The sequence below is a fragment of the Cavia porcellus genome, unplaced genomic scaffold (assembly GCF_034190915.1).
Source record: "Cavia porcellus strain 051 isolate PalLab524CR breed Dunkin Hartley unplaced genomic scaffold, mCavPor4.1 scaffold_18, whole genome shotgun sequence".
Lineage (NCBI taxonomy): Eukaryota > Metazoa > Chordata > Mammalia > Rodentia > Caviidae > Cavia > Cavia porcellus.
Window position 1 is genome coordinate 16,544,326 of NW_026947501.1, and position 24,435 is coordinate 16,568,760.

Genomic DNA, 24,435 nt, shown 5'->3' on the forward strand with positions numbered 1-24,435 from the left:
ACGAGAAGCCGCAAGGAGGATTGGTTCAAAATAGTTGTCAATCAAATGCACCCCACCCCCGACTTCCCTTCCCCGATCCCCCTCCCAGAGTTTAACCCGCAGGGCCCGCCTTTCCGGCTCGCTCATTGGCTAGGCGCCTTTAGTGACGGGAGGGTGGGGCGCAGCTCGTGAGCCGCTGGCGGCGCGAGTTTGAGCGCGGCGCGCGGCGGCTGGCCCTAGGCTTCTGTGGCCCGCGCCCTCCCGCCCCTGCCGGCTCCCGCCAACCTGCGGAGGCCTGAGCCCGCCCGGACCAGGATCCACCCCTCAAAGGGGGGTCTGCGGGTCGGAAAGGGAAGGCACGCTGTTGTTTGTAAATCGGGGGTGGGGTGCGGTGAGTAAAGGAGCCAAAGTACACTTCGGAGGTGAATTGTAGACCGGGACCTCCGATCCGTTTCCGCGGCCTGGGTTTGGGTCCTGGAACAGGGGAGAAGAGTGTCCGGGAAAAAGGCTGGCGTGAGCTGCGGGGCGTGCTATCTGGGCGCCTCATGAGCAGAGTCCTCGAAAAGGTATCCGTTAGTTAACTCGGCGAGCGTAAGCATTTTAATTCTGCCTTCCTAGACTGGAATTTGTTTCAACAACCAGCCCTTCCTAAAAGCTGAAACACTTATCTGTTTACTGGTTTAACGGCGCGTATCTTCACTTGGGTAAGCTCGAATGCCAACTGCTTCCCCCCTGGTGCCCTTCATCTGCCACGCTTTCAGTTTTGTTTCTCAGTTTAGGTGCTTTTCACGTGCTTCACCACCACCAAGTAGTATTTTCCATTAAAGTCACGCACATGGCCTTTCAAAAGGTCGCCTCTCTTGTTTGTCCCTAAGTGTCCACCAATTCGGCTTTGCAGATTGTTCCTGCGCTAAAAAGAGCAAACAGCCCACCAAAATTTACTAGGCACATTGTGCCACCAAGAGGCGGATAACTCATTAAATCAACACAGTCTTCAATTGCATTGAACAATGGCTAACACCAAATCACCACTTCAGTATAACCTCAATCTCCAGTGAAGAAAAGCCCACTAACAATTCTTTGATGTATCACAATGATGTTGGATGACTTTTCAGACCTAACGTTTCTTTGTTGCTTAACTGAATGGTATTAACTATAACATATGTATATGAGACATAATATATACTGATCATTTGAAATACTTGAGATTCAATTACCACACAGCCTGAGCTACAAAGTGAGTTCAAGGCCAGGCCAATTGCATAGAGAGACTCTTCTCTCAGAAAAAAAGGATTCAATTATCAGAGTGTAGGAGTTGTACTGTTTTTTATCCTCTTACTGAGATTGAATCCAAAGGTGCTATGACTGAGCTATGTCCCCAGACCTTTTTATCTTGAGAGCAGGTCTCTTTTTTTTTTTTTTTTTTTTTTTTTGAGAGGATCTTGCTATGCCCTTGAGGCTGGCTCTGAACTCACTATGTAGCCCAGGTGATCAAATTCGAGGTGATCCTCCTGCATCAGCCTCCTGAGTCCTGGGATTACCACGCCTGTCGGGGGGGTCTCCTGTTTTTGTCTTTTCCTGGAAATGCAACTCAGGACCTTGAAAGGCTGAGACAAGAGGATCCCTGTAAATTCAAGACCAGCCTGGCCTGTATAAGCGAGTTCAAGGCCAGTCTGGACCACAAATCCTATCACAACACCCAAACAAACAAAAACCAGAGGTCTTATCTGTCTGATCACAGTGAAATCACTGCCAATACTTGGCAAGAGGTACCCATCATGGAAGAATTCCATATAAGCAATAATACATACTAAAAAAGTTATTAATATAACTAAAAAGCTACAAAAAGAAGTGACAAGGGCAGATAATTATATTTGATCACTACATTTTTAAGGTCAAATTCAGAATATAGGTGTGATGTGTTATGTGTTTCATATTTTTTCTTTCATTAGTTGGAATCCAACAGATTTCAAACCTCAGAATAAAATATGGATAAGGAAATCTAAGTAAATTTGAAGGCCTATTTGCTGTCCAACAGGGTGTTGGAAACCATCTGGGTAATATTTTGTTGAATGCTCTCACCCTATGAGATAGTTATGATTTTGCAGCTACCCCCACTCCAAGCCCACACCATTCTTTAATTCTGGAGTCAGTATTAGAAACTATTCTTTCTCCTAATTCATATTGTTTCACAAAACAATTCAGAAATAAAAGAAACAGGAGCCTATAAATTCCTTGTCTCGAAATCTGATGTGGTGGTGTACACCTATAATCCCAGCACTCGAGAGGCAGAAGCAAGAGGATAACCATTAGTCCAAGGCCAGCCTGATCTACATTGTGAGACCCTGCCTCAAAAAAAAAAAATTCTTTTCTCCATTTCTCACTTTTTTGGATTTTTAAAATTTATTTTATTGGGTTGGGGATTTAGCTCAGTGGTATAAGTGCCAGCATGGCAAGTGCAAGGTCATGAGTTCGATCCCTGGTACAAAAAATTTTTATAAATTTATTTATTTGGTAACTGGGCTCGAACTCACGACCGCATGCTTGTGAGGCAGGCGCTTATGCCGCTGAGCTACATCCCTGGCCCTAAAATTTATTTTTAATTTACGAAACTGTGCCCTTGGTCGAAGACACTGACCACCCCCATACAGGAAGCTTTCCTCAGTCAAGGTTATAGGAACAGCTGTGCCACCTGTTAGAACCTCAAACAAGTGCTCAAGAAAGTAGTAAGTGATCACAATTAACAATTCAAGCGATGGAGAAATGTTTAGAATAAAAAGTGAAAATCTCCTTCCTGTAATCATCCATTTTCCTCCCCAGACGCAGTCATCAAGAGAAACTCATACAAACTTTAAGATATATTTTGTGCATTTACAAACATTCGTTTTGTGTTTTGTTCAGCTTTTTACTTAATAGATCAGAATGTATAAATCCACTTCATCCTTCTTAATAGTGCCTCAGTCTTCATCTCCTCAGCACACTATATGACCGAACCATTTCCTCACAGAGGACGTTAGTAGGTTTCCTGTTTCCACTCTGAGGAGTAAGACTGCAGTCACTATCCCCCTATACATTCACCTTGGGCACAAATGCCAAAGTCCAAAAAGTAGAATTACTGTGTTAAAGTAATTCCTAGGCAAAGATGCTCTACCACTAAGCTACACCTCCAGCCCTATATGTATGTTTTAATAAATACTGCTGAGATGTCCCCTAAAAACATTGTATCAACTTACATACTAACCACAAAATAAGAACAGCATTTATTTATTGTCTGTCAAAAGCTGTATAGCCAAATGTGGTACAAGCCTGTAATTCTAGCTTTCCTAGGAGGTTGAGGGAGGAGGACCGTGAATTTGAAGCCATCCTGGGAAATTCAGCGGGAACTTGTCTCAAAATAAAAAATAAAAGAAGGCTGTGATACAGTTCAGTGCTCCCTGGGTTCAATCCCCATTGTAGTGAGGGTTGGGGCAAGGAATAGATACTTGCTGTTTCTGTCAATACTTAATATAATCAGAACACAGTCCTGTAAGAAAGTTTAATATTGGGGGCTGGGGATTTAGCTCAGCTGCATTTGCCTGCCGTGCAAGCAGGCTGTCGTGAGTTCGATCCCCAGTACCGATAAAAAGGAAAAAGACAAAAAAAAAAAAAAGTTTAATATCAGTTGAGTCTGATCATTCAAATGAGCAATCAGCACTTTTATTTTCTTTTAATTATTCTGGCTTTTTGAGATCTCAGGCTGGGGTGGAGGAGCTATAGTTCAGTGGTAGAGTGCTTGCCAAGCATGCACACAAGGCTCTGGGTTCGATCCCCAGCCCTGCACTACAAAAAATAAAAAATGAAGACCTAAAGGAGGTGAAAGAGAATGTTGCTACAAGGATTTTAGAAATAAGAGTTTCCACGAAAATGGAAAAACAAAAGCCTTGAGTCGGGCAGATTTGATATGTTACTTATACTGAAGTGCTAGAACTAGCTCATTCTTGAGTTGTTAAGTTTTTAGAAACTTGGTGAGCTGATTGTGGAACAGTCATTATTTTAACAATTAACCTATGTAAGTTCATTATCAAATAAATCATATTTCAAACAAAAGTAACCAGTCCTCAAACCCGTGACTTCCTAATTACATTGTTGCCCTTTTACTATTGTCTGTACCCTGGAGGTTATTTGTATCAGTGATGTCTTCACATTAGAAATAGTACAATGGTGGGCTACCGTAAATCTCTTTACAACTCCACAATTGGTGACACTAGTCACTTGAAATTGGTCACGGTGGGAATGTATATATCGCGGTGGGAATATATATACCATGGAAGTAAAGTAAAAGTCAGAAACTTTTACCCTGGAGTGCTGACTGGAAACATTTATCATTGTACCTCTGTGTTTAAGACTATCAGGTAGTTAAGTTGTGGTCAGAGTTGGCTGAACAGGTGGCAGTGCAGTTAAAGAAGTAAAGGAAATAGGTTGGGGCTGCCCATAAGGTTTTACTCTGCCACTGAAATGCTTTGTTCTTTTTTTTTTTTTTTTTCTTTTCCCTAGTGCCAGTGCTTGAATACAAGGCCTCCGGCATGCTTCGCCAAAGCTGTGCTGAGCTACATCTCCAACTGTGTTTTGGCTTTTTCTCTTAAAAGGAAGGGAAGGAGGGAGAAAGAGGAAGAAAAAGTTTAAAAATTTTTGATAACATTAAAATTATGGTTCAACACATAAACAACTTAATGTTGACTCAAACTTCTAGAAAAAGAAGAGCAGGCTAAATGAAGAGCACATACAAGGGAAGAAATTGTAAAGATCAGAGAAGAAATTAACACACTGGAGATTAAAAAATACAAAGAATCAATGAATTGAAGAGTTGGTTCTTTGAAAGATTAAATAAAATTGACAAACCCTTAGACAACCTTATCAAAAAAAGGAAAGAAAAGAGTCGAATCTACACAATAAAGATTGAAGAGGGCAAAATCACAACAGACCCTGCAAAAATCCAGAAGATCATCTATGCCTATTTTGAAATCTTGTATTCTAACAAGATGGAAAATACAGAAAAAATGGACAGATTCCTAAATACATATGAAAGCTGAATCAAGAAGGTATAAAAATCTTAAATAGCCCAATATCAATGAATGAAATCAAAGATATAATAAAAACTTACCAACAATGAAAAGCTGAGGCCGTGATGTATTCACTGTCAAATTGTACAAGAAATTTAGAAAAGACCTAACACCACTACGTCTCAGATTCTTTAATGAAACAGAAAGGGAAGCAATACATCCAAATTCATTCCTAGAAGCAAGCATTACTCTGATACCAAAACCAGAGAAGAACCCAGCTAAGAAAGAGAATCACAGGTCATTCCCTAATGAACATTGATGCAAAGCTCTTCAGTAAGATATTGGCAAACAGACTGCAGTAAATTGTCAAGAAGATTGTACACCATGATCTAGTGGGATTCATCCAGGGAATTCAGGGATGGTTCGACATGCGTAAATCCATAAATGTAATACAGTATATCAACAGAGCCAAGGACATAAATCATATGATCATCTCAATAGATGCAGAAAAAGCTTTGGACATGGTCCAGAACCCATTCATGATTAAAAAAAAAAAGCTATAGAACATTGGAATAGATGGTCTTTATCTCAATGTGATTAACTGTGACAAACTAACAGCTAACATCATACTAAATGGACAAAAACTGAAAGCTTTCCCTCTAAAATCAAGAATAAGACAAGGAGGGGCTGGGGATTTAGCTCAGCAGCATAAGCACCTGCCTTGCAAGCAGGCGGTTGTGAGTTTGATCCCTGGTACCAGAAAAAAGGGGAAAAAAAAAGAAGACAAGGATGTCCACTGTCTCCACTCTTATTCAACACAGTCCTAGAAACTTTAGCTGGAGCAATTAGATAAAAGAAAGAAATAAAAGGAATAAAAATAGGAAAGGAAGAAGTTAAACTATTGTTATTTGCAAGATAGCATGTAATTAGAAGACCCCAAAAACTCCAGTAAAAAACTTATAGATTTAATAAGCAAATTCAGTATTATAGCTGGATACAAAGTCAAGACTCAAAAAAATCAATAGTCTTGTTGTACATAACAAACTCATGGTGAGAAATCAGGGAAGCAACACCTTTCAACAAGAGCATCCAAAAAAAAAATGAAACATCTAGGCATCAATCTAATAAAGAATATAAAATACTTCTACATTGAAAACTACAGTACTCTGAAAAAGGAGGTTAAAGAGGATATTAGAAAAAGGAGAGATAGCCCATACTCTTGGTAGGAAAAAGCAATTTAATGAAAATGGCCATTCTTCCAAAACTGTTATACAGATTCAGTGCATACTCAAACAAAATTCCAATGGTGTATTTCAAGGAATTAGAGATAACAAGCCTAAAATTCATCTGGAACCAGAAGAGACCTAGAATCACAAAGGAAATCCTGGGCAATAAAGATAAGCCGGGGCATCACAATCCCTGATTTGAAATTATACCACAAAGCTATTGTGATAAAAACAGCATGGTACTGGCAAAAAAAACCCCACAAAAAACAGACCTGAAGATCAATGGAACAGATTAGAAAATGCAGAAACAGCTCTGGACACACTAAACCACCACCTTATCTTTGGCAAAGGTACCAAACACATTCACTAGAAGAAAGATGGCCTCTTTAATAAATGGTGCTAGAAAAACTGGCTCTAACTTGATCCCTATCTTTCACCATGTACTAAGCTCAAATCAGACTGGATCAAAGATCCAATATTAAAACAAATATTAAATCTGCTGGAAGGGGCTGGGGGTTTAGCTCAGCGGCATAAGCGCCCGCCTTGAAAGCAGGAAGTCGTGAGTTCGATCCCCGGTACCGACAAAAAGGAAAAAGACAAAAAAAAAAAAAATCTGCTGGAAGATAGAGTAGGTAAAACTCTTGAAGACATTGGTGTAGGCAAAGACTTTGTGAATAAAACCTACATTGCACAGGAACTATTCCAAAGAATCAACTACTGGATCAGGGCATGGTGGCACAGGCCTGTAATCCTAGCAGTTGGTAGGCTAAGGCAGGAGATGGTTGCCAGTTCAAGATCAGCCTGAGCTACAAAGTGACCTCAAAGCCAGTTGAAAAAAATCAACAACTAACAACTGGGATCTCACCCTACTGAAAAGTTTTCACACAGTAAGAGAAATCACCAACAGAGTGAAGAGACCACCCATAATGTGGAAGAAAATGTTTGCCAGCTGTGTCTCAGACAAAGAATTACTGTTGAGAACATATAAAGAACTAAAAAAACAACAACAACAACAAAAAACCCACAAAAAACAGTCCCCCTAGATTTAAATACCCAATCTGAAAATGGGCATCTGAGTAGAATACACACTTCTGAGATGAAGAAATACAAAAAGCAATATGTGAAAAAACATTGAACATCACTAGTCATTCAAGAGATGTAAATTAAAACAAACTGAGATTCCACTTTGCCCCAGAAAGAATGGCTACTATCATGAAATCAAGCAGTGGGCTGGAGATTTAGTTAAGTGGCTCAAGTACTTGCCTGGTTAAGTGCAAGGTTGTGAGTTCGGATCCCCAGTACCAAAAGAACCAAACAAACAAAAACAAAAAGAGAAATCAAGCAGTAACAGTGTTGGAGGGGCTGTGGGGAAAAAGGAACTCTTCTCCACTGTTGATGGGAGTGTAGACTGTTGCAACCACTCTTGAAGTCAATACAGAGATTCCTCAAAAAACTAGGAGTAGAGGTCCCATTTGACCTAGCTCTTCCCTATTGGTTATCTTCCCAGAAGAACTGAAAACATCATCACAGTGATATATAGGCACCCGTGTTTACAGCAGCACGGTTTGTAACAGCCAGGTCTTGGAAACAACCTAAATGCCCATCTACTGAGAAATGTATAAAAAATGTATTTTTATACAATGGAGTACTACTCAGCCATAAAGACGGATAAACTTGAGACTTATAGCTAAATGAATGCAACTCAAGAACATACTCATTAGTGAAATAAGACGTGTAAACATATGTGAGATAAAGTATGTATATGTATATGTACATAAAAATAGTTAAGATAATTGTACTATCGATTTTTCTGAATTCACAGAAGAGAAAGATTTGTGCTGGTATTGTTCAGACAATTGAATGCAGATGTCTTGTGCTCTGAGTAAATAATTTTGGGATGACAATATACAATGTATGTACCATTGTAGCTTCCTGATTGATGTGTTTTAAAATTTAGTTGTAATGGTTTTTAAATTTTTATTTATTTTGTCTTTTTGAGACAGGATCTCACTATGCAGTTCAGGCTAGCCTTGGCTCACTTTGTAGCCCAGGCTGGTCTCGAACTTGCAATGATCCTCCTACCTTAGCTTCCCAAATGCTGGGATTATAGGAGCGTGCCACCATGCCTGGCTTGTTATAGTTTTTTCTTTTTTCTTTTTTTCTTTTTATCCTTGAAATAAAACAGATGTGGAAAATAAAATAAAATTATTCTTCAAAGCCTTGTTTGTCGTAAGCGCCTTCCTCTGGCATGAGCCAGGAGGAGACCCAGTCAGTGTCCCCTGTGAGCTTACCGGTGTGTGGGCTGGGAATCAAACACACACACACACACACACACACACACACACACGCACACACATTAGCAGCTGGGGACAGAGGTCGGAGCATCTCTTGGGAGAATGATTGTATGCAATAAGCAAATATGGGGGACTTCCTTCTATCTTCTGTTTGAAAGTAAATGTTTTGTTTCATTTTTATCCTATTCAATATTCTCTTTTGATTAGTTTTATAACATTCTGTCTTTGGTTTGATTTTGCTATATGTAATTGGCTAGACAACTATTTTGAAGATAACAAAATATACTATGGTACCTATTACTGTTATCCTGGTAACCTGCTCTGAAGTTCTGTAATAATTGTCTCTATTGGATTTGTTCTGTCTTGTTCAGTTGTATTTCTACTACCTTCAAAATAAAAAAATAAATAAATAAAAAACAAAGCCTTATTTGCATATAATAAATAGATTCCAACATCAATTAAAAGCTGTACTATTATGTTTTTTGACTTTTTCTGTTTTTTGAGATAGTTTTGCTCTATAATTCACTGGCTTCAAACGCATTATGTAACACAAGCTGGCCTCAAAAATCATAGTGAGCCTCCTGCCTCAGCTACTGTAATGCTGGGTTTACAAGTGTGTACCACCATGCCTGGCAGTTGGACCTCCTGCTTCAGCCTCCCGAGTGCTGGGATTACAGGAGTGCACCATCATGCCTGGGCGTCTGAATAAAATATTTCAATAGCAAGCAGGTCCCGAGTTCCATCCCAGTACTTTAGAAGAAATGATGAACCTAGAAAAGTTAGTGAACCTACTTCAGTGGTTCTCAACAGATAGTATTTTGTCCCCAATGAAGAAATGTAGTAACCAAGCACAGTCTCACAAAACAACATGGTCAGCCAATGCCAGAATCAAACCAAGTGCATTGCAGGTAGTTTAGAAGGTGATGGTAGGCATAAAAAGTAGTATGACAATGCTAACATGGAGACATTTTTGAATTATCACAACTGTTTGGGGAGGAGTGCTACTAGCATTTAATGGGTAGAGGTTACTGAGTATCTTTCAGTGTATATGACAAGCCATTGCAACAAAGAGTTATTCAGCTCAACTCATCAGTAATGCAGGGACTGTGGAATAAAATCTTTTTTCTTTCTTTTTTTTTTTTTTTTTTTTTTTTTTTTGTCTTTTTGAGTCAGGGTCTCTCTATGCAGTTCAGGCTCACTTTGTAGCAGAGGCTGGTCTTGAACTTGCAACAATCCTCTGCCTCAGCCTCCCGAGTGCTGGGATTACAGGAGTGCACCATCATGCCTGGCGTCTGAATAAAATTTCTCAATAGCAAGCAGGTCTCGAGTTCCATCCTGGCACAAACAAATCAAAACAAAACAAAACACCCAAAAAAAAAAAAAAAATTAGGTCAGGCATATTGCTCAGTGGCCCAGTTCCTGCCTGGCAAGCTCGAGGTTGTGTGTTCAATTCCCACTACAAACAAAATACAAAACAAAAAAAAATTGTTTTAAGTTATCCTCGCCAATAGAGGGGAAAAAAAGAAAAAGAAAGTTGGAGCTCAACAGGACCAGTGCTTTTCGAACTTGACTGTAAATTTGAGTCACCCTGGAAACCTATGGAAATGCACATTTGAATCAGCAGGTCTGGGCAGGGTCTGAAATTCTACACCTCTAAGAAGCTTCCAGGTGCTGTTGATGCAGACCCTCTAAGGACCATACTTTGAGTAAGGAGGCACTAGCACTTGTAAACCTACGACACTCGTGCCACAGCTGGCTATTTATTACTGAAAGGGCTAAGAGCTTCTTCATCTCTGCAGCTGAAGTGTTTCTGTGGTGTGTGTGTTAAAGCATGATGAGGACAGCGCTTCCTTAAGAATCTGAGAAGATCCAAAACTTAAATTTTGGGGATGTGGCATGTGTAAGTTTGTGTTTGGCTTATTTTTTTTTAAAAACTTGATTTTGGCATACTCTGTAATTTGTGATTCTTTTTTTTTTTTTTTTTTTTTGTCTTTTTCCTTTTTATCGGTACCAGGGATCAAACTCACAACTGCCTGCTTGCAAGGCAGGCGCTTATGCCGCTGAGCTAAATCTCCAGCCCCTTGTAATTCTTTTCTTTGGGAGAAGTTTTTTAAATATGTCTCTAGAGTATAAAAAGTTCCTCTCTAAAGAGATCAAATTAGCTTTGTAAATGCATTAACAGAAAAATCTCAGTATTTCACTCTGCCTTTGGATGTTACTATATTTAAACACTTTCAAGTGGATTTCTGCATACTTACTGAGACTCAGGTCAAACAGCAGATAGACCATAAACCCAGGCAGATTAGAAAAGTATAATAGTGGCTAACATTTATTGAGTGCTTATAAGTGCTAGGAACATTTCTAAGCATTTTGTGACACGAAATCATTGAGCAGTTACTCACTTTCGAATACTCCCTACTTGTCCACAGTAGCTGTTTACCATGTCTGTTCTCTCTCTCCTTCCTCTTTATCCACCTTCAAATAAATTCTTATTTTCTTTTCTTTTTTTTTTGTCTTTTTCCTTTTCATCGGTACCAGGGATCGAACTCACTACTACCTGCTTGCAGGGCAGGCGCTTATGCCACTGAGCTAAATCCCCAGCCCCGATTTCTTATTTTCTTAAAAATAATAAATCAGGGCTGGTTATTTAGCTCAATGACATAAGCACCTACCTGGCAAGCACAAGGTCATGAGTTCGATCCCCAGTACCAAAAAAAAAAAAAAAAAAATCATTGAATTTCACAACAACCCAAAGAGTTTAAAATGGGAAAATTGGCCAGGTGTGGCAGTGCATGCCTACAATCCCAGCATGCAGGAGGCACAGGCAGGCGGATTGCTGTGAGTTTGTGGCCAACACGGACCACATAATGAGTTCCAAGCCAGACTTAACTTCATGAAGAGACCCTGTCTCAAAAAACTAAAACAACAACAACAAAAAACTACCAAAGGGTTGGGGTGAGGGAATAGACATAGAAAGTTACGGTATTTAAAAATAAAGTGAGGGGCTGGGGATTTAGCTCAGCGGCATAAGCACCTGCCTTGCAAGCAGGTGGTCCGGAGTTCGATACCTAGTACCGATAAAAAGTTAAAAAAAAAAAAAAAGCAAAAAAAAGATGAAAAGAATACGTACAAGGATAGCCTCATAAAAATAAATAGATTGACAGATAAATATGAATGAAGTGTGAGGAAGTTTCCTAAAGGAAAGAAACTCAGCTCCTATTCTGGTATTCTTTTCGATTTGAATACAAATTCTAGAATATCAGAAGAAAAGAAATATCTTTTGGAAAGACACAGCATGTAACTATAATGGGGTCTCTTTTGGTTTTTGGTATTTTGGTTTTGGTTTTGGTCTTCTGAAACAGGGTTTCACTATTTAGTCCAGGCTGGCCTTGATCTCACTACATAGTCCAGTGGCTTTGATTCTGCTTTAGCTTCCCAAATGCTAAGATTACGGAGTTTGAACTACATCGTAAGACCTTGTCTCCAAAGAACCAAAAAGGAGGAGGAGGAGCAGGATCTATCATGTTTTGCCAATACAACCCTTTATTTGTAATGTAACTAGAATTTGGGCTGATGATTTGCTCAGTAATAGAATGTCTACTTTGCATATGTGAAAGGGTTTGATCCTCAGCACCACCAAATCAATACCACTACCAATGGGAACAATATTTAAATGTAATTAGATTTGGAGATTTTCAAACGATGCATTATTCCAGCCACTTTTTTGTATGTGAGTGTGAGGATTGGGGGTTGAACATAGAGCATTTGCTCCCAGCTACACCCCTAGCAGCACCTTCTTACTTTTTTAAAATTTTGAGATAAGGTCTCATTACATTGCCCATCTGTGATCATGCTGCCTCAGCCTCCCAGAGATAGGCATGTGCCACCACACCCTGCTTCAAACCACAATTTTTTTTATCAGTACCGGGGATCAAACTCATGGTCATACGCTTGCAAAGCAGGCGCTTATGCCGCTGAGCTAAATCCCCAGCCCCTCAAACCACACTTTTTTGGAGTCAGTCTTATTATATAGAGTGGCCTTGAAATTATTAATTGGCCCAGGCTGGGCCTTGAACTCTCAGCTATTCTCCTGCCTCAGCCTCTTGAGTGCTGGAATTACAGGAATGTGCCACCACGCCCAGCCAAGAAAAAGTTTTAGAGGATGTCAAAGGAGCTTCTTTACAAGGCTCTGCATTTTAGACAAATTTTTTTCAACCCAGATAAAATAATCTATGGGAAATCAAGTAGTAATAGTTCTCTGAGCTTACCATTTACCCAGACACTTTATATACAGACAATCAGAAGTCAAAAATAGGGGCTGGGGATTTAGCTCAGCGGCATAAACGCCTGCCTTGCAAGCAGGTAGTCATGAGTTTGATCCCTGGTACCAATAAAAAGGAAAAAGACAAAAGAAGTAAAAAGTAATACCAAAGCACATTCAATTTTTTAAATGTTTCAACAGTTAATAAAAACCAAGATGTTAAACATCCTTACATACAAAGACATTTTGCCGGGGCTGGGGATTTAGCTGAGCAGCATAAGCGCCTGCCTTGCAAGCAGGCAGTTGTGAGCTCAATCCCTGGTACTGATAAAAAGGAAAAAGACCAAAAAAACCAAAAACAAAAACAAAAAACGACATTTTGCCTGTATCATAACATCATGAATACAGAAAATCTATAAATTTTGACATTAGTCAAGCATGGTGGTGAAAGGGTTTTGGCCCAGACAGGACACTGTAGCCAGGAAAACCTCAACTGGAAGCAGGAAGCCCCTATCTCCCCTACCCCTAGGAAGTTACCTGTGACGCCATCTTCCCGCCCCTGGAAATTTACATATGGCGCCAAACCTAGGACCAATGGGCTACCTGTGCATCCCTAATCCCCGCCTTAGGTTCCACCCCAAACCGAGGCTATTTACAGGCTCCCACGCCACGTGTCCACTGGAGAGATCGCTGGACGCCAGCAGTGGGGGTGCCGGTCATCTCTCTCCATGTTCTCAGAATAAAGGCCGCTTTTTATTTTATGCTTCTCATCTTTTGGAAATATTTTTCATCTTTTGGAAATAATCCTAGCAGGTGGCACATGCCTGTAGTCCCAGGACTCAAGAGGCTGAAGCAGGAGGACTGCCACAAATTCGAGCCCACCCTGGGCTACACAATGAGTTCAAGTTTTTCCTGACCTATAGAGTGATACTCGGTCTCAAAAAAAAAAAAAAAAAATCGAAGTAAAATGATGTTTTTTTGATTTTTTGAAATAAAGTTTCCATGATACTTTTCTTTGCATGCAGATATCTAGCCTATTGGATACTACATAAAAATTTTAATTATTTTTTAACTTATTCTGAGATCAGTGAAGACAAGCATTTGAAAATATTTCAAGTCTTTTTCATGTAGATCAAATTAAACAAAAGGACACACTGAAAATCGTTTAATAATTTGTAATTTCTGGCCCTGAATCAAGGCCTGTACTGTTGGTTTCAAGCAAGAGCCTAAAAAGATGTCTTTCAATGGTCTGTTGGCTATTTCAGAACTTGGGCAGTGAAATGGTCAATTCATTAGAAAAAAACAGCTTGAAGCAACTCCTCCCTCTGTGAGCGCTGTGAGCATGGCTGGCTCCAGTGGCCCAGAATGGGAGCCACCAGCGTTTACTGGGACCCGTGCCACGTTGGGACTGGGAGGGCCGGGAAACCAAGCAACTCCTTCCCACCTGCTAAGCAGCTGTGAGCGTGGCAGGCTTTGGCGGCCCAGGACAGGAGTCACCGACATTTACTGGGACCTTCACCATGCTGAGACCTGGAGCACTGGAAAACCAAGCTACCCCTCCCCCTTGCCTATTTTGTTTTGTTGAGCTTCAAAATATATTAAAAAGTAAAAATTATTTGTAATTTAATAGGTTTTGTGTAAAATCTAAGTATAATTTCTGTACTCATCAGGAGCACACCACATAGCCTTTTCTTTCCAGATTGTTTACACCACGACAAGCAATATTTCTTTCTCTACTAGGTTACAACAGAATTCCCAACAAAGGTTTCACAGTGAACTTGGGACAAGGTGGAGCGGCCAAGGTGGCTAAGTAAAATGGCCAAGGGTGTGTGGAGCTGGAGCTGAAGCAGATGCACAGTTGAAACTACAGGGCCACGTCTGCTGGAAGGGATGCAAGGCCTGGGCTGGACTGCAGCAGCACGGGGGACCCCGTGCTGCCCAAGAGGCTGAGACTGGGTGAGATGAGGCCACTGACTTAACTTCCCATATACATTTGTATTCTGCCAGGCAGAAGCATCACGGCTATGATAGATCAATGGGCTCAACTCCAGGAAGTTGTGGCAAAGCAAAAGGGGGCTCTTATGAATGACATCCATGCAGTTCCAGCTTATTCCTCAGTCACCAGGGTGCAAATCTCCCTGCCACATATGAAGGTTTCAGTTTTCAGGTTGGAAGGAGAGTGGGTTGGAGGCCACTATATGGATTAGGTCAGGGATTTGGAGAACTACCAAGGTGGTGTACTTTTTCTAGCATTTTCAAAATCCAGAGCAGTCCACAGTGGACTTGATTTTCTGATAAATTTGTGCTTCCATTGCCATGGCTGGAAAAACCTAGAAGTGAGTAAATGAAATCATTCCTTTAGCCACATCAGAGAATTTGTCAGTTATCAGCTCTGATACTGGAGAGAGAGAAACAGAGAGGCAGAATTTTCATATGGAACAGCATAAACCAGGCATGGTGGCACATGCCTATAATCCCAGCATTGAGGATGCTGATGCAAGAGGATTACTGTGAGTTTGAAGGCATCCTGGCCTACATAGCAAGAATCTATTAAAAAGAAAGAAACAAAGTAAGAAATTAAAAGAAAAAAGACACTGTGAGATATTTAAGCTTGTGCGTCTGAATTATTTCATGAATGTCTCCAGTGTATATAAATACCATATTTTCTGTATCTATTCATCTGTCAATGGACATATGTTCTTTTTTATTTTTATTATTATTTTTTTATTTTTATCGGTACCGGGGGCCAAACTCATGACCATGCTCTTGCAAAGCTTATGCCGCTGAGCTAAATCCCCAGCCCATATGTTCTTTTTAAACATCTAGTTATTATAAATTGTGCTTCTATAAACATACTAAGAACATATCCCTGTAATACGATGACTGTAACTCTTTTGGAAAGATACCTAGAAATGGGATACTTGGGTCATGGAATTTCTATTTGTAGTTTTTTTTGAGGACTCTTCATATTGATTTTCATAGTGGTTATAATAGTTCACATTCTCACCAACAATGTAGAAGAGTTCATTTTTTCCCCACATCTCCACCAGCATTATTTTTTTTAATAACAGCTGTTCTGACCCAGCTCGCGGGTCAATCTGGACCCGCAGGGCAATTTCCTGGGGAAGGAATGGGGATTGACAGATGCAGGGTAGGAGGCAGACAGAGACAAGTCGAGGAAGTCTGATCAAGCCTCATTTATTGAGAAAGTGGTCAGGCTATGGGCTGATCTGCGATGGGTCATCGTCACATCCGTGTAAGTGACGTGAGTGGGAGAGGATTAGGGTTAATGTAGGCGCATTATGTGCCCATATGAGGGAGAGGCGGGGAGACAGCAGCGGGGAGTCACCCTACCCTGTTCTTTCTGGGGTATCTCAGTATAGTTCTAATTTGCATTTCTCTGATGGCCAGCAATGTTGAACATGTTTTCATGTATTCATTGGCCATTTTTACTTTTGAGAAGCGTCTGTTCATTTTGGTGGCCCATTTTTTGACTTTGTGGTAATCTCCTGCCTCATCCTCCCAAATACAGTAATTACAGGAATGTGCTTTCATGCTCAGCTCAAAACATTTTTATAAATATAGCTATTTCTTTTAAAAATTGGGAGTAGCCAGGCGTGGTGGTTCACGCCTGTAATTCCAGCACTCGGGAGGCTGAGGTGGGAGGATCGTTGTGAGTTTGAGACCAGCCTGAGCTACAAAGTGAGCTCAAGGCAGGCCTGAACTATATAGTGAGACCTCATCTCAAAAAAAGACAAAAAAAAAAATTGGGAGTCAAAAAGATGACAATAAAAAATACTTAGAATACTTAGAATACTGCTTTCTCCTCCAAGGTTTGCCCTTTTAGACAGAGGTTATCACCACGTATGAATTGGTCAAACTTTTAAAGGATCTCATTTTAAACAATTTTTACAAAGAGAAAATTCTGTGGAACAAGCCGCTTAGAATCCTATTACATAGAGATCACTGCCCAGTGTAACCTAAGAGTATATTGTATGCTCTTCTATACATCTGTTTTGAATAATCTTATCATTTAGATATGTCAAAAATGTTAGACACAGAGTTTTGTATTTTCTTAACAAAAAAATACAGTACTCCTTTTAGATTCCCCTGGAAATCTTATAACCCAAAATACTGAACTATATGATGCCTGAAGGTAAAGAAGAGGCCAGCCCACAAAAAGATGTGTTAGGCTTGGTATAAGGGGTCATTTATAATGAATCAATAACCATTAGTGGAAATCAGCAATAATCTTAACAGTTAACACATTTAGTCCACATAATGTTATTTGAATCATTTCCCAATTTACCTATTTCCAGGATTAAAGAAGTTGTAGTAAAGCTTCCATTTCCAACTCATTTTCCTAATCCCCAAAACTTTCCAAAAAGGACAATAATCATATACACAGAAAAACAACATCGTGACACCTAATTCATCCTTCATTTGCATAACTCTTGATGGTAAACTCAGAAAAGAGCATAAATTACTTTCTTTTCTTTTCTTTTCTTTTTTTATAAATTACTTTCTTAAACATGAAAACAATGAACTACACAGGAACAACTGAAAACCCTGACTGTCACAGATAACAACACAAAAGAATTAGTTTCTCAAAAAGTAAGACTTATAGATTTCTTATTTGCCTGCAAAATTAAGCATAAAAACACATCAATCCAATTGTACTTTTTTGAAAATATTGAAAAGACCTAAAGGGATCAAAGGTAAAATTACTTTGGTTTTTATTTTTTGTTTTTTTAAAGAGGGTCTCATTTTGCAGTACAAGCCAGCCCTGTTTGGACTCAGTGATTCTCCTGCCTCAGCCTCCTGAGCGTTGGGGTTACAGGCACACGCCACCATACTTAGCAATGACAGTACTCTGAATTATATGAATTATGTTGCTGAAAATTTTTAGTTGAAAGATACTTTGCCATATGGGATCTGAAGTTAATTTTGTTTCAAATTTTTGTGGACCTCTAATTCCTTTCTCTTTTCCCTTTCCTTTCTTTCAATTCCTTCTTCTGTCCAAGGGATCAAATCCCGGTGACACTTTACTACTCAGCTACATTCCCAGACCTTTCTTATTTTACTTTTTGAGACAGGTTCTTGCTAAATTGCCCAGGCTGCCCTTGAACTTCTAATCCTGCCTCAGTGATACAGATTACACAACGACTGTTTATTCTTTCAAAGACACAGAGAAGCCGAGCATAATGGTGCATACCTATAATCTCAACTACTTGGGAAGATGAGGCAGGAGGATTTCAAGGCTAGCCTGGACTCCAAAGTGATGTCTTGTTGAAAGAAAGGAAGAAAGAAAGAAAGAAAGAAAGAAAGAAAGAAAGAAAGAAAGAAAGAAAGAAAGAAAAAAAGACAAGCAAGTAAGAAAGAAAATAAATGATGGGCAATGATCTACTACTTGAAAAACGCTTGGGAGGCTGAGGCAGGAGGATTGCCACAAATTTAAGACCAGCCTGGGCTACACAGTGGGACCTTATCTCAAAAAAAAACCCAGCAACAACAACAATAACAAACGTTACAGTATGTACTCATCTAACAGATCTGGTACCTGGACTTCGGCCTCTTCTCCATGGTCAAAATGATTATACAGTTAAACTTTTTGAAATAATTCATGGTAAGGATGCAACCATGACAATGTAACTGAAACCATTCATGAAAGAGGACTCCAGAACTGCCAGCAAGTGGCAAGAACGATGGCATAAATGTGTTTGAAGTGAGTGGAAAAATTTTGAGAGGGTTCATGGCAATGTGACGTTCACTGTGCTAATTTTGTAAATGGAAACTTTCTCCATATGTTGATCACATTGTGTATTGTTTGTGGTACCAGGCACTCTCAGGCACCCACAGATATGTTGTTCTCTGGATTCAGCATGTCATCTTTGCTTTAAAAACTAAAAAAAAGTCCGCTGGACATGGTGGTGCATCCCTGGTAATCTCTAAGACTCAACAGGCTGAGGTAAGAGAATTGCAGGGCTGAGGCCAGCCTGGGTATTGTAGCAGGATCCTGCTTCAAAATAAAATAAAAGGGGCTTAGTGGTACAGGACTAATCCAGTATGCACGACTTTTGTGATTAGGTTCACAAAAGAAAAAACAAACAAACAAAAAAAGAAAAATCGACTACCAAGTACTGTAATTACCAGCTTTATCAAGTTAGGCTACTACAGGTAGCATGTGAGAGTGTTTTCATTATAGTCTTCCTTGGTAAGGAAATATTTTTAATGCAATATATACAATCTTGAGGGTTGCCTTTAGAATTTTTATTCACTTATATTTACCTGGGTCACAGTGCTGCACTGTTATCTAGAGAACTAATTATACAAAACTGGCCATGGTGGCACACATCTGTAATTCCAGCATTCAGAAGGCTGAGGCAGGAGGATTGCTGTGAGTTCAAGGCCACCCTAAACTACACAGTGAGACCCTGCCTCAAAAAAAAAAAAAAAAAAAAAAGAATTGAAGGAGCTGAGTCACAGCCTTTCCTTCATTCAACTATAGTTACTACACCACCCTAATGATTGCCCCGGCTTAAATTTAAGACCACCCTAATGATTATCTGGGCTTACATTTAGAAGGTTGCACAGACTGCTGCCATCATTAAAGAGAGACAGTGGGAGGCACCTGGGACCAGCGGATGTCTGACCTTACAGATGCAGGAGGCCTGAGTTACAAAGCCCTCCCACCTTCTGTCCATTCCAGCTGCCGCCCTGCAGTCTTCAATAAGCTTTCTGCATACCACGTGCAGTGTATGCTTGGCAATTCTTCCCCTGTCATACACAAGAACCTAGACCACTTTGGCCCGCCCAACGACAATACCTGTCCCCAAAAACTAAAAGTAAAACAAGTATATAATAGTGGTTTCTTTCCTTTTTTTAGACAGTCATAGGATGAAAAAAGGTTTTTCATCCCTAAAGTCAAAACTTTCTAAACAGAAATTCAAAACCTTAATACTCAGCTCTTATATCAGCAATAAGGTCAAACTGTTTACAAAGTGAAGAATAGAGCTGTGTGTGATGGTACACATCTATAATCCCATCACTCAGGAGACTGAAGCAGGAGGATCCCTGTGAGTTTGATGCCAGCCTGGGCTATCCAGTTCAAGAGCAGCCTGAATTACACAGACTGTTAAAAAAAATCCACATTTAATCAATTATTTCTCATACCTTAAACCTTTCATAGAAATTCATTGTTGTCACCAAGACTACTGGTGTTAAATTGTATTTATAGTCTCCACCCAGAGCCACTGCAAATATTTTTCTACTCCTCAGTCCCTGAAGATCAGCCTCCATGATTTTTTCCTCCTGAAAGTCATAAAATCCTATTCCTTAGGGAGGAAGTTGCCTCTGGCTAAAGCAATTTGATTCATATTTAATTCTCAGGTTTATTATTATTATTATTATCACGGCTTTTTAAAGACAAGCTCTTGTTATGTAGTTCAGGCTGGTCTGGAACTCTGTCCTCCTGCCTCAGCCTTTGAGTTTCTGGGGTTTCAGGCATGCACTGCAGCCCAGTCCTCACTCTGAAAGTGGAAGCCTCCCATGGATGATTCTCTCCAGAGTGCAGCTGTACTGCATCTGCTCTCCTTTTTCCTCACCCCTCTGTAATCCAGTCAGCATCTGCTTCATGCAGTCTCTCCTACCAGACTGTCCACAAGGCCATGCGTCCCTTTAGCGTTGCACAGCAAGCAGAGAACCTGCTCCCTGGGCCCCTGCTGGGAGAGGAGCACAGACTGACTGTGTGCCTGTGACAGCGTGCTGCTGCGTCTGGGTGGCGGTGCCAGCTGAGGGCAGCACCAGGATGAGCAGGCAGGGTGTTTGCCCTCACAGGGGTCAGACTTGAGAGGAAACTACTGCTCGGAACACAGGGTTTTGGGAGGGACACGGGTACCAGCTACCTTAGGGAAAAAGGAGGAACAAGTGACAACTCAGAAAACACAGAAACAAACATTTCCACTCTGCTTGTAACCTGACTCCAACCTAACACCTCAATAATGTCTTCCTAGTTCAGTTCTGTGACAAGCCCTTGTATTCTCCTTAGGGGTGGCTAAGGAATCTTTTCAAGGCCACAGCCAATATCTGAATCCAGCATATCCAGGTCTTCTGACTCCAAAGCAGAAAATTACACAAATCCACACCAGTTGGTGGAGTGAGCCCCTGTGGATGCATTGTCACTTCGCTGTGACTCTGACACTTTCAAAGGGTGTCTGGGACCACAAATTCATAATGGCTAGTTTTACATACACCTCTACAGAATGAATGGAGGCTTGGGATTTCTGGTATCAACCTTTTGAGATTTCCCACTCTCCCATTAGGGGTAGCCCATCCTTTCCCACTTCCTAAGACTAAGACTAAGGCCAAGGCTACTAAGACTAAAGATCTCCATTGTAAGAGCCTCATTAGTGTGCCGTATTTGATGAACTCCATCCCGAAATAGGCTCAAGAGCATCCGCTTGCATAGTCACCTTCTTAACTGCGTATTGGTATTTTGACATACAAGGTTTACACTGGCTTATCTTTAAATAGTCTGGTGTCACAGACTGAGGAGTTTCTTTAAAATTCTCACCTGGTTCTGGGTCTCCCCTAGAATCCAGAGGCACAGGGAGCAGTTTTCTCTTTCTTTTATAGTTTTCTCCTTTGTCCTGTTCTAAAACAGAAACTCTGGGGCACTAGTACTTAATGGAGCTAAAGCAGGTTTTATCAAGCTCCAAGCTGAAGTCTCAGGAGAATTTCTCCTCTCTGTGAACACTTTAATTTTTTTTCACCTTGTCTCAATTTTTAAAAAATTTTATTTAAAGAAAGAATAAACAAAACAGAAAAAAGTTAGAAATAATACATAATTTCAAAGAAAAAATGAACAATAAGAAATCACTCGTTGACAATTAACATATTGTCCTCTTACAAATAGTTGCTCAAGTTACAAAAGTAAAGCATACAAAGTGGACACTCAAACAGCAAGACTGCAAACAGTTCTGTTCAACTATCCAACAAAAACTTAATAATATGGTTATCAGTCCTATGCACTTAAACATATATGCAGTTAACCATATCGTCATGGATGTTAAGATTAAACAAACCAAAGCAGGCTAATATCACTCTGAAAAAAGAATAATAGTATTGCTGGATTTCACATCATGACACTCTGGGATCAGCACTGGGTACTGTAGAGTCTTTTTTTCTTCAAAGTGTTTGTTCATTTCATCATGTGTCATAAGATCAGTTCTCATAAACTGTTTATAGGTTCTATATGAGTTTATAGGTTCTAACATGCATGAGTCTCTACATGTATTTCTATCCTTTCTATATTAGAGGGAGAAACAAAACAAAGCAAGACAAAACAAAACATATTCCTAAAAACACATGAAATGAAAAAGTCATACAAAGGCACCGTACAAGGTGTTCTACAGTGGTTACTGTGTTGTCTCTTATCTTTAATAGAATTGTCATCAGGCATAATATAATTGAATATAGCAGTCCATAACAATATTAATAAAAACAAAACATTGTGGATAGTATAAAACTTCAGCCGGGTATGGTGGCTCACGCCTGTAATCCCAGCACTCAGGAGGCTGAGGCAGGGGGATCGTTGCTAGTTTGAGACCAGCCTGGGCTACAAAGTGAGCTCAAGCCCAGCCTTAACTGCGTAGCGAGACCGTCTCTCAAAAAGACAAAAAAAAAAAAAAAAAACCAAAAACTTCAAAAGCAGATAATAATCAAACCAGAATGGGTATCATAGTGAATCTTGTCATCTTCAGTGTAGTTATCTATACTCTCAGACTTGATACTATCAGTCATAACAGTTTTGAATAAAATCCGTCGATACCAAACAGCAGTCTAACAAACCAGATTCAACTAAGATCAGTCCTGATAAAACAGTGTAAGTTATATAGGGCTTCAAATTAAGTTAAAGGGGAATTAAGGATGATTACTGTACTATATCCTGCTAATTTTTGGATAGCTGTCTGTGCCCTCAGATCTAGTGCAAGTAGACAAACTGGGACAGAATTAATCTAACTAAAAAGAGCAGTGTGAGTAATATGAGGTTTAAATCCTGATACACTATTAACAAGTATCCTCCACCTTGTTTTTTAGACTATTCCTCCCCTTTCACTCCCACAGGGTGCTCTGTGCATTTTGGGGTTCCATCAACTCCCTCCTTTTTTTGACTGGGGGGGGCAACCTGCTTTTTACCTAAGTGGTTCTAAACCTTCTCCCTCCTGGACTTGATCCCAAATTGTATTCCTTTACCTACAAAATCTGTCTTTCCAACCTATCTGCAGGTGCTGGTCGAGTTGCTCCTATTCTTCTCTGGTTCCCTGTCATATTGAGCATTGTTTTCTCATATTTGATTTTCGGTCTATAAACCCTTTTTCAGGTTAATTATATTTCCTGTATAGAACATCTCGGTGGACCCTGCCTCCTGATCTATTCTGCCTGTGTTTCTTCTTCTTCTTCTTTTTTTTTTTTTCGTGTATCAAGGCCATCTATATTAGAGATTATAGCCAACCTTGTCTGCCTCTTTTCTGTTGTGCTATTTTTTCTGCCATTAGTTGTCTGCTTTTCTCCTTCATTCCACTTTCTGCTCTATTCATTGAGGTCTCTCTGCCACTGTTCCTGAAATCTTGGTACTTTTTTCACTATCTAGAATGTCCTTCAGTATTCTCTATAGAGTTGGATTGGTGGTCGCAAATTTCCCCAGTTCTCCTTTGTTTTGGAAGCATCTTGTTTCTTCATTAATTTCTAGAGACAGTTTTTCAGGATACATAAATCTGGGCTGGAGGTTATTTTCTTTCAGGGTTTGGAATACTTCATTCCAAGCTCTTCTTGATTTGATGTTCTGTGTTGAGAAGTCTGCTGTGATTTTGTTGGGTTTTCCTTTTTAGGTGATCTGTTTCTTTTCTCTGATGGCTTTTAATATTCTGTTCTTATATTGAATTTCTGGGATCTTGATTATTATATGCCTGGGTGTAGCTCTGTTTTGGTTGTAGGTGGCTGGAGTTCTGTATGCCTCATACATCGGAATATCATTTCCTTTTCCTATGCTTGGGAAGTTTCCTTAATTATTTCTGTGAATAGCCTTTGTATTTTCTTTGTTTTTACTCCTACTTCTTCATTCACATTCTTTATTCTTAAATTATAGATCTTCTTGTCATCTTCTAGCCTTTGTATTGTTACTGCCTGTTTCCTTGTTATTTTTAAGAGATTTTTTTTCCTTTCATGATCACATATTGTAAACCTGTCTTCATGTTTTAATAGTCTATCTTTAGTTTCTTTCAGACAATTTTGCCAGCTTTTAATGGAGTTTTTTATTTCCTGGTAATGTCTTTGAACCTGCTTCATGTATTCTAGGTTTTCTTTATAGTCTTCATCAAACATTTCTCTCCTTTTTTGTGTGTGTTCCCCCATTCTTCTGTCTGTGTCTTCTTGAGAGGTGCTTAGCATTTCTTTTATTAATCTATTTATATCTTGCTTTACTTGATTAAATATTTCACTTTTGAGCTCATCTATAAAGTCCTGAATATATCTTTTTATGTCCACTGATGCCGTGTCTGATATTGCATGTTTGCTGCCCTCAGTTTCTTTTGTATTTACCTCTCCTGGATCAATGTTCTCAGGGCTGGGGGCTGAGG

The 24,435-nt window shown here is 39.8% G+C and overlaps 1 long non-coding RNA gene and 1 pseudogene across 1 annotated transcript; both read left to right on the forward strand.

Annotated features, from left to right (window-relative positions):
• The first annotated feature begins 142 nt into the window (after positions 1–142).
• On the forward strand, positions 143–8,959 carry LOC134471273 (uncharacterized). The gene is made up of 2 exons (XR_010040575.1): positions 143–683; positions 4,513–8,959. It is a non-coding gene; the product is annotated as an uncharacterized LOC134471273 (long non-coding RNA).
• A 5,022-nt stretch (positions 8,960–13,981) lies between these two features.
• Positions 13,982–14,107, forward strand: LOC111756082 (small nucleolar RNA SNORA2/SNORA34 family; annotated as a pseudogene).
• The last annotated feature ends 10,328 nt before the right edge of the window (positions 14,108–24,435 follow it).